Below are 11,799 nucleotides of genomic sequence, written 5' to 3' on the forward strand. Positions count from 1 at the left end.
AATCATCGAGCTTAACAATGCGATACTCGCTAAAATCCTGGAGTTGGATATAAGAGGGCGAGGTTTTCTAAGAGCAAAAGCAGCAGGGAAAGGCTGTCAGGTGTTGGAAGTGAGTGATGGGATCCAATGCATGACGTTGGTGTTTCTCGTTTTGGGGCGTGAGGTTGACAAGCTCCCAAGTAAAACCCTAAGCAACCCAAAGTCCAAAACCCTAGCCCTAGCCACAGTAGATTTGGACAAAGGTCACACTGCCACTGTAGTTCCACAGCCCTTCGAGTGACCACTCCCAGAGCTTCATGTCAGATGCCACACGTGCCATTAGCTTTATGTGTTTTCCCTTCAAACTCTAATTAATATTTTTCAAGCTGGAAACAAATAAGACTGTAATAATTGCATTAAGGATTTCTTACCATCGTTTAGAAGCCGAGTGTTATATATATATATATTGTGTTGTTTGACACCCTTGCAGAATTGGCGTGATGATGGATCTACACATTGACGCAAGGAAATGTTCATGTAGCAACATTGCGATTAGGGTTAGATTATATATGCTACAATTCCAAATGCTTGTTTGTGTATTTATAGCTTTATCAGATCATGTGATATGTCAGTGGTCGTACTAAAGAGAAAAGAATTATATAGAAAGAGGATCATTTGCACTACAAATACTACATGTTGTGATTCTTGGAGACATCAGTTCGTGTTCGTGTTCGTGTTGTATCTAAATAGCCCATCAAATACTTTGTAGAAAACAATGGTCTAAGGACACCTATCAAGATCTAAAACTCCTGAAGACTACAAAAACCAGTAACTACTCAGAAAGCTTATGGATCATTTTGAGACCGCATGAGTAACCACATAATCTTCTTTAAGCGTCAGAATGAGCGCAGAAAGGAGAGGAAAGTGTTGCAGAAGGAAGATCTCGGAGGCAAAGTGGAAAGCGAATCAAAACAAAGTGATGGAAGATGTCACTTTAGATAGACCACAACGAGCAGTCTATGCTGACAAATTAACTCACATTTTAGAAGATGTGTATCAGAAGATACAGATCTTTCCAAGAAGATCTACAAGAATCTAATGGTTGAATGTAGCAAAGGAAGGAAGGAACATGATGGTATTCGTCAGAAAGAAAATCAAGGAAGAAAAGAAAGATCACCTCCGAAGGCAATGACAAGGCAATGATGAAGCTCTTGTCCAACTTCCTCCTGTCAGAGAGAGAACGAAGTAAAGCTAGCAGAAGACAGATTGAAATAAGAGTTGGTCAAAGCCCATATCACTACACCAATCTGCTTCTCCTTGCCTCCTCAGAAAGCAAAAAAGTAAAAGAAAGTGAAGAACACATCACAAGCCAGCAGAACTGTGCACGGATCTCAGAATCCTGCGGCTACCAGCCAAAGCAGTGTGTGATGTCGGAGTTCACCGAGATGGATGCATGGAAGCTGTGATTGGGGGGAATGAAGCCTGGTCCGAGATCTCGAAATATAAGAGAACATGTAAGATCTGTAAATCTCAAACTACTACAAATGCCTCGAGCCAGACAACATTCCCCTCAAAGGAAAAGCTTCCTTTCTCCTTCTTTCTCCCCCTGAAGTCTCGGCTTTCATTCTGAGGATGGCTGTGGGGAGATAAACCTGAGAGAGGGTGGTGATGATAGGTGATATGATTACATTAGAGAGAGAGAGAGAGAGAGAGAGAGAGAGAGAGAGTACCTGATGGCGTTTGGAAGGGGAAGATAAGTAGCAATAAAGGAGGATGTGAGGGGGTAAAGGAGAGTAAAGACAAAAAAATGGCCCAAACCTACAGCTGGGATTCAGAGCTGACCACGAGCTCAACTCCTCTCTGTCTCTCTCTCTCTCTCTCTCTCTCTACACTCGGTATGTGATTAATGTGCTTCTTCCTAGGGATGTGGGACACCTGTTCATGGGCCGGAATTGGGCCAAATTGGCGGCCCTTAATGAAGGTACCTTCAAACTTTTCTTTTGTGGCTCAGTATGTCTGGATCAAGAGGTCCTACAACTATGTTTGAGAAAGTAGAATATACTAATCAACCCAAGAAAACTTGCTCTGATTTGGAAATTAGAAAGCTATATTCTTTAGTATATATTATAGTCTAGAAATTAGAAGATTAGTCGAGTAAATGGAATAACCATTTATGGCATATCCAAACTATATATTTGGGAAAAATACTAAACTACATATAGCTGATAATTTGTCCCTTAATCTCATTTCAAATGATCATATAAGAGCAGAGTCAAGTAAAAAACACGATGAAAGGTGAGATGGATAACATAGTCATATCAGTGTCGCAAGTCGACGCTTCAGGTCTCATTCAACTTCAACTGCACTGGATTGGGAGACTTGGGAGATCACTAATGGGCTCGCATGTCTCTGCACATGAACACTATTCATGGATTAATGATTGATGTTTACCCTAAAAAAACTACAAGTCTCTTGCGTTGTTTAATAGAGATAATGTCTGTGGAGTTCATGCAGAAGTTTAATGCACATTAATTGCTCGAGTACTTGGCACCTGACTTTGCATGGAACCATGCAGATAGAACAGCCTTCGACCTCAACCTGCATCAGATCATGAGTACACTTGTTTCGTTAGATTGCATAGAAGTTTTCATGCATGGCCATGCTTCTGCAGTCTTCACATATACATACAAATTTACCCCATCATGTTTTCAACATTAATTAGATCATACTTGATCTTTTTTGGCTAATGAACAATATGATTTCAGTTGCTGCAAAGTTTCACATGGCCATGAATCCTCTCTTTGCAACACATCCACCATCTAATGTCACATAATATGGTACTACTATAGGGTAGCAGTGTAGGTGAAGGGGACGTCCTTGTCTCTTGGTCTCTTCTTCTCGGATGGGAATCCGAACCTACACCACTGTACTTAGGAAAGCTTCCACCGATCAAGTCATCTCGATAAGGAGCCATTGTGCATACTTGGAGGAAAAGATGTGGGGAGTAGTTGAAAAGTAGGGATTAATTATGTCTAAGGAAAGGGCCGATCGAGGAGTCAGCACTTACCATCACCCTGCGTGCCTTCAATGGCGTTGGCTTTTGGACGCACCGTTGCAGAGATATATTAATTTTGATGCCAACTACCAGACGTTGCACCTGGAAAACGAGGCTTCTGTAGCACAACCAGAGTGAGTGAGTGAGAGAGAGAGAGAGAGAGAGAGAGAGAGAGATGATGATGATGCTGATGGGGATATAAACAGGAATAACCTTTATATAGGAACAAATACTAGAAGACCAAAATACGCAGCGGAATAAAATGGAAACACAATCAAACAGAACACCAAGATATACGTGGAAAACCCCTTCAATGTGAAGGGTAAAAACCACGGGGGCAAACTAGAGATAATCCACTATGAGAATAATGAATATACAAATCTCAATCTCTTGCCCAAAACCCAAGCAACAACCACAAGAGAATAACTGGGATACAAGGATCACGTTACTGCCCACAATATCTAAAACCTCCCAAGTAATCACAGCAAGAGCCTACTGTAGATTTGATCTAACCTGAGATGAGAACACTTTTAGATGATTGTGAACAGTCTCTCTGCGTTGTCCTTGTCTTCTTCCCTTTCTTTCTCTTCCTCTTCTGCCTTGTTCTCCTTCTTCTCTTTGGAATCTCGTCGCTACAAAGATCTGCCTCGTTGCTGCCTTTTTATAGCTTTAATCTGCCTCTAAAACGCAGCCACCACACCCCCTTAATCTTAATTAGGGTTAGGTTAAGAGGGGGTGTGAGCTGTGGGCTGATAAAGCCCACATGGGCTGAATATGGGCCATCAGCCCAACAACCTCCCCCTTCAGCCCATAAGGGAGGCTGTCCCATGACTCCTCAATGTGAAGGCATACCGACCAACTGTCGGCATATCTCCTGTCTTTCTTTTGTTAAGGTCTTCGTCAACATGTCTGCTCCGTTGTCATCTGTATGAATTTTCTGAAGCTGCAACTGCTTCTCTTCAAATACATTTCGAATCCAGTGGTATCTGACATCTATATGCTTTGACTTGGAATGAAACATTGGGTTCTTACACAAATGGATGGCACTCTGGCTGTCACAATGCACCACATAATTTTCCTGTTTCAGCCCCAATTCTTGTAAGAATTCTTTCATCCATAACATTTCTTTGCATACCTCTGTAGCAGCAATATATTCTGCTTCTGTGGTGGAGAGAGCAATACACCTTTGTAACCTGGATTGCCATGACACAGCTCCCCCTGCAAAAGTAAGTACATAACCTGAAGTAGACTTCCTCGTATCTATATCTCTTGCCATATCTGCATCTGTGTAACCTGTTAACGCAGGTGGTCCACCTCCAAAGCTTAAACAAACCTTAGAGCTCCCTCTGAGATATCTAAAAATCCACTTCACTACTGCCCAGTGCTCTTTGCCTGGATTTGCAAGAAATCTACTAGTAACACCCACTGCATATGCGATGTCCGGCCTCGTACATACCATTGCATACATTAAACTTCCAACTGCTGAAGCATAAGGAACCTTTTGCATTTTCTCCTTCTCCTCATCACTTGACGGACTCTGTTCTAAGCACAACTTGAAGTGACCTGCAAGAGGAGAACCAACTGGCTTAGCATTGCTCATACTAAATCTTTCCAATACCTTCTCGATGTATTTCTCCTGTGACAACCAAATCTTCTTGTTTTTCCTGTCACGAGAAATCTGTATGCCTAGTATTTGCTTTGCTGGCCCCATGTCCTTCATTGCAAAAGACTCACTCAGTTCCTTCTTCAACCTGTCAATTTTAGACATATCTTTTCCAAGAATAAGTATGTCATCAACATAAAGTAAGAGAATAATAAAATTCTCACCAAACCATTTGATGTACACACAATGATCTGAAGCCGTTCTTTTGTATCCATTTTCTGTCATAAATGAATCAAACTTTCTGTACCACTGTCTTGGAGCTTGCTTTAGCCCATACAAGCTCTTCTTCAACTTGCAGACAAAATTATCTTTACCTTTGACTTTGAAGCCTTCTGGTTGCTCCATATAAATTTCCTCCTCCAAATCACCATGAAGGAAAGCTGTCTTCACATCTAACTGCTCAACCTCCAAGTCCTGGCTAGCAGCAATACCAAGAGCAACACGAATAGAAGACATTTTAACAACAGGAGAAAATATCTCTTCAAAGTCAATACCTTTCTTTTGACCAAAGCCTTTCACAACCAATCTAGCTTTGTACTTTGGTTGAGAACAATATTCTTGAGTCTTCAACCTAAAAACCCACTTGTTCTTCAAGGCCTTCATTCCATTTGGTAGCAGCACCAAATCATAAGTGTGGTTCTTTTGAAGAGCATCCATCTCTTCCTGCATAGCAACTAACCACTTCTCTTTCTGCTCACTCTCAACTGCTTCCTGGTAACTCTCTGGTTCACCTGCATCAGTAAGCATCACATACTCATCTGTAGAGTATCTTCTGGAAGGTTGACGTTGTCTAGAAGATCTTCTCAATTGAGGTTCTGCGGGAACTTGCTCTCCTACTTCTTCTTGCTCAACATGTCCTGCAGGTAAATCAATATCAGGCTCTACACTATTTTCCTGCACATCTCCCCCATCACCCTGATATACTGGAGGAATAACTGGGTCACAATCTGCTAATCCTTCTACAGAAGTCTTGGCTGGTGCCTTCTTCTTCAAATCCTCAAAGGTTTGATCCTCAAAGAAGACCACATCTCTACTCCTGAACACCTTCTGCTTTTCTGGATCCCAAAGCCTGTAACCAAACTGATCATGTGAGTAACCAAGAAAAATACATTCTTTAGACTTACCATCTAGCTTGGACCTCTCATTATCTGGAATATGTGCAAATGCACGACAACCAAACACTCTCAAATGCCTGTAGGAAACATCTTTCCCTGACCATACATGCTCTGCAACATCACCATCTAGGGCTGTACATGGTGATAAGTTGATCACATCAACTGCAGTCCTCAAAGCCTCATCCCAAAACCTTTTGGGTAGCTTGGCCTGTGAAAGCATACATCTGATCTTTTCCATGATGGTGCGGTTCATCCTCTCTGCAATTGCATTATGCTGAGGTGTACCAGGAACTGTCATCTCATGTTGGATCCCATGCGACCTGCAATAGTCATTAAACAATCCCATATACTCACCACCATTATCTGATCTTATGCATTTCAATTTCCTTTCTGTCTCCCTTTCAACCCTGGCATGAAACTCTTTGAAGACGTTAATAACCTGATCTTTGGTCTTCAAAGCATAAGCCCAAACTTTCCTGGAAAAATCATCTATAAAAGTGACAAAATAAAGTGCACCACTTATACCAAGAACATCAACAGATCCACCAGGAGTTTTTGTCCTCAAAGGACCACATACATCTGTATAAACACGGTCTAAGGCATGCATTTTTCTAAACAAAGCAGCACTAGCAAATGAAACTCTATGTTGTTTACCAGCCAAACAATCAATACAAGGGTTCAGATGTATACCTCTGAGATCTGGTAATACCTCTCTCTTGGAAAGAGCTTGCAGCCCCTTCTCGCTCATGTGTCCCAATCGCCTATGCCACAACTCCATACTGAAGTCTTTCTCTGTAGCATTTAACTGCTCACCATAAGCTTTAGCCTGCAACCTGTACAAAGTATGACATTTCTTTCCATTAGCTATAACAAGAGAACCCTTACTGAGCTTCCATTGCCCTCTGTGAAATCTGCTTTCATACTCTTCATCATCTAGTCTTCCAACTGAAATTAAATTTAGCCTCAAGTCAACCACATGCCTCACATCCTTAAGTACCAACTTACAGCCAAGGTTGGTCTTTAAATGGATATCACCCATGCCAATGATGTCTGCTGTGCCATAGTTGCCCATCTTGACAACACCAAAGTTTCCAGACCTGTATGTAGCAAAAAACTCCCTCCGTGGTGTAGCATGATAAGAAGCACCTGTGTCAATCACCCTCTCAAGATCCTGACACACACAAGAAAAAATATCATCAGAAGGAGACAAAATCAAATAATCACCACCCTGCACTGTAGCTGTAGTATTATCCTTTGACTCTGTAGACTCCACTTCTTTTCCCTTTTTCTTGTTCTTCTTAGGTTGCTTACATTGGTTCTTGTAATGTCCTTTCTCACCACAGTTATAGCAAACAATATCTTTTCTTGATCTTGACTTGCTCCTACCCATACGTGAACTGCTTCTAGACTTTGACCTTCCTCTGTTCTCTGAGATAAGTGCCTGTGAATCATTCTGAGATGTTGCCGAACTCTTTCTTCTCAAATCCTCATTCAACAAACTGCTTGTTACTTGACTCATAGTGACAATACCATCTGGCGCAGAATTACTAAGGGAAACCACCAGTGTCTCCCAACTTTCTGGTAATGAACTGAGAAGTAACAATGCCTGCAACTCATCATCAAGAGACATTCTCATAGAGGATAACTGGTTAGTAATACTCTGCATTTCATTCAAATGCTCAGCAATAGAAGCACCCTCTCTATGTTTTAGGTTCACAAGTTTTCTGATAAAAAAAGCTTTGTTGCCAGCTGTTTTTCTTTCATAGAGACTTTCCAATTTTTTCCAAAGAGAATATGCAGAAATTTCAGTAGAAACATGGTGAAATACACTATCATCAAGCCACTGTCTAATAAATCCAATTGTTTTTCGATCTAACCTCTTCCACTCATCATCTATCATAGTTGTAGGTTTTGCACTATCCCCTTGCAAAGGTCCATACAAATCTTTGCAATACAAGAGATCTTCCATTCTTGGTTTCCATATCATCCAATTATTTCCATTCAAACTAATCATGCGAGAAATATTACTAGCCTCCATGTTCAAATACAAAAATTAAATCACCAAAACCCCGCTCTGATACCAGTTGATGGGGATATAAACAGGAATAACCTTTGTATAGGAACAAATACTAGAAGACCAAAATACGCAGCGGAATAAAATGGAAACACAATCAAACAGAACACCAAGATATACGTGGAAAACCCCTTCAATGTGAAGGGTAAAAACCACGGGGGCAAACTAGAGATAATCCACTATGAGAATAATGAATATACAAATCTCAATCTCTTGCCCAAAACCCAAGCAACAACCACAAGAGAATAACTGGGATACAAGGATCACGTTACTGCCCACAATATCTAAAACCTCCCAAGTAATCACAGCAAGAGCCTACTGTAGATTTGATCTAACCTGAGATGAGAATACTGTTAGATGATTGTGAACAGTCTCTCTGCGTTGTCCTTGTCTTCTTCCCTTTCTTTCTCTTCCTCTTCTGCCTTGTTCTCCTTCTTCTCTTTGGAATCTCGTCGCTACAAAGATCTGCCTCGTTGCTGCCTTTTTATATCTTTAATCTGCCTCTAAAACGCAGCCACCACACCCCCCTAATCTTAATTAGGGTTAGGTTAAGAGGGGGTGTGAGCTGTGGGCTGATAAAGCCCACATGGGCTGAATATGGGCCATCAGCCCAACAGATGCGGCGGGTACAGATGTTGCGGGCGACTCGTTGAAGCCTGTGTAATCTTCCTTTATAATAAAGGTCTCAAACTTTTTTTCCAACATTCATGAATGCCGTGATTTGCCCACTTTGTTAGGTGCTGATGCAGACAAAAAGATACGGTGCACTATGGTTATTATAGATCGATATATATATCCAGGATATTGCCACAAATACTTGGCATCATAATCTTATCCTGTAGTACTGGAGTGAAAGAAACGAAGGCATGCAATGTGGCAAACACCGCATCGATCGATCTTTTCAGCAACGACATCAGCTTAATCTGTAAAATTTGGTCCTCTACCCAAAAGATCATAATCGTTGGTGACTGTGTCGTTGCCGCAGAGTTAGCACGGCTTGGTCCATAGGTCGATATCCGGAGTTCTCGGTCGGTCGAGAGAAGTGTTAGAGTTGACTGGATTGAGGGTCGGGTTGTCGGCATCGTCTTCTGGGAAGGCATCTCTCAGTTGGTTTGTAGAAGCACTGAAGCTGACCGTATCAGGAGGTTGGGACAATGACACCATCTTATGTCAAGGCATCTCTCTAAGTCGGGATGGCTGCGTCTCCGAGAGTGGCCGAGCTCCTGCACAAAGGCCCTCGTCGGGGGGTTCCTGACTTTGGCCCCTCGTAGATTAAGTTAGTGGTCGCTTTTTCCTCTTTTTTTCTCCGTCCCCTGGCTAGATGCCAGTCAGGGGCTTTTATACTATTGCGTGGGGATCGATCGTATGCGGATTTGGCATGGCGATCGATCCCTCGAGTGACGAGATGGTACCGCTACGCGGTCGCCGCCCGGTATGTACGGAATGGCGCCATGCGTTGTACGAGTCTCAGCTCGGGGAGGGGAAGCACCCCCTCGTGCTGACTTGGCAGGGGCATGATGCGGTGCAGATCATGACGTGATTGGAATCCAAAATATGCCTTATCAATTCTCCCCCTCCCCCCCTACCGTGGCATGCCATGGGGTCCTTATAAAAGGGCAAGGGGCATGCCTAGTTCATAGAAGTACAACCTGTGAATCGGTTGTTCGTGATGGGTGGGCAGACTGATCTATCGCAGGGCAGCCCGATGGACTGTGCTTTGCGTCTTGGGCAAGGCCGGACCCGTTGGATGAACGTCCGAACTTGGATGCAGGTGGAGCATCCGAGCAATTGAACTCGGGCAAGGATTGAGCTGGCGAGTCGCTGGTCAGCGGACCGAGCAGTGTGACTCAAGTAGAGACTGAACCTATTGGCCGAACAACTAGACTCGGGCTCAGGTTGGACTGGCGAGTCGCTAGTTGGTAGACTAAGCTACATGACCCGGGCAAGCCTGAACCTGTTGGCCGAGCAACTGGACTCAAGCTCAGGTTGGACTGGCGAGTCGTTGGTCGACAGACCGAGCTGTGTGACTCGGGAAGAGGCTGAACCTGTTGGCCGAGCAATTGGACTTGGGCTCAAGTAGGACTGGCGAGTTGCTGATCGACAGACCAAGTTGTGTGACCCGGGCAGAGACAACCTGTTTGCTGAGCAATTGGACTCGGGTTCAGGTAGGATTGGCAAGTCACTAGTCGGCGGACCAAGCTGTGCGACCCGGCCAGAGACTGAACCTTTTGGCCAAGCAACTGGACTCAAGCTCATGTAGGACTAGCGAGCCGCTAGTCGGCAGACCGAGCTATGCAACCCGGGCAGAGATTAAACCTGTTGGTCGAGCAACTGGACTTGATCTCAGGTAGGACTGGCTGGTCACTGGTCGGCGGACCGAACTGTGCGACTCGGGCAAAGACAACCTGTTGGCCGAGCAATTGGACTCGGGCTTAGGTAGGATTGGCGAGTCACTGGTCAACGAATTGAGCTTCATGACTCGGGCAGAGATAACCTATTGGCCGAGCAACTGGACTCGTGCTTAGGTAGGACTAGCGAGTCATTGGTCAGCGGATCGAGCTGTGCGACCCGGGCAGAGACTGAACTTATTGGCCGAGCGATTGGACTCGAGCTCAAGTTGGACTGATTTGGGTGACGACCACCGACCGACGCGTCGAAATGCATGTTGAGTGGCACACGCGCGTGTCACAGCGCGCATGTGTCATAACGAGCGGGGCAACAAAGGTGCTGGTGGGAAATTTCCTATCACGAGCGGGCTTCTGGCAGGAAACTTCCTGTCATGAGCAGGCTTTTGGCGAGAGCTTCAAAACTAGGGAATCCTAGGAGATCCAAGGAGTTATGGCGGGTTTAAATGCTATGATCATCTCTTCCCTCGGGGAGCCCAAATGTTGGCTTTAGGGTAGCGTGTTTCTTCTTTATAAACCCTTGACTGTGGAATGTGGTGGCATTGCTCAGTCACTGTTTTCCCTACTTATGCCTCGGATCGCTGCTTGTTGGTTTGAGGTCGGGATGTCTTCATCTTCCTCTTCCCCCTCCCTCTTCGAGTCGATCGATTTCCGAGATCAGCAGCTCGGGTTCTGGTAGTTCTAGGGTAGAGGTGATTAGTTTTTCGCCAGGTGGCTCAGTCCTAGTAGATTCAAAGGCCTTTGCGGCCTTGCAAGTGATTAGGTCATGGCATGATGTTGACTTGGTGGTGCCTGAGAACCTATTATGTCCAATTCGGGATCGTTACAGTATCCCAAAGAATTATAGACTTCATGCTTCGCGTCCTGGTCAGCATCCTTACGACCCATTTCCTAATGGGTTCAGGCTGACCATGGATGCTTTAGAGGCGGGGTTGCACTTCCCGCTGCACCAGGTCATTGAAGAATGCCTCCACTGGTGGGGGATCTCACCGTCCCAGATGGCACCGAACTCCTGGCATTATTTGGTGGTTTTTCTCGGGGAGTGTCAGGGGGCAGGGATCGAACCGACCCAAATCCTCTTCTTAGCCTTCTTTCACCTATGCAAGGGGCGGGGCGGGTATTACCTGACTGCCCAAAGTGGGTTTAAGATTAGCGGGGCACCCTCCAACAACAAGGGGTGGAAGGCCTGTCATTTCTTCATGAGTTATAGTCGGGGTAGGGGTTTTGCATTGGGTGGACTTCCCGGGCTATTAACAACGTTCCCTCTTTTCTTTCGCACGAAGAGACCGAGGGCGTGGAGTGATTGAGAGAGATCCTGTCCTCCTCTCGGGCCATTAGGGGAATGACCAAGGAGTGGTTGGTTGAAGCAAGGCTAATCCTAACCACTAGGGGTATGATCAGATTCGTGCCCAGGGTGCTCCCTCTTCTTTTTTCTTTTTCTGATGTCTTACTAATTGTACCTTTGTTTCGCAGACATGGTGAACTTCTAGATTCTGAAGGGGATGCCT

The sequence above is a fragment of the Musa acuminata genome, chromosome BXJ2-5, assembly GCF_036884655.1.
Source record: "Musa acuminata AAA Group cultivar baxijiao chromosome BXJ2-5, Cavendish_Baxijiao_AAA, whole genome shotgun sequence".
Classification (NCBI taxonomy): domain Eukaryota; kingdom Viridiplantae; phylum Streptophyta; class Magnoliopsida; order Zingiberales; family Musaceae; genus Musa; species Musa acuminata.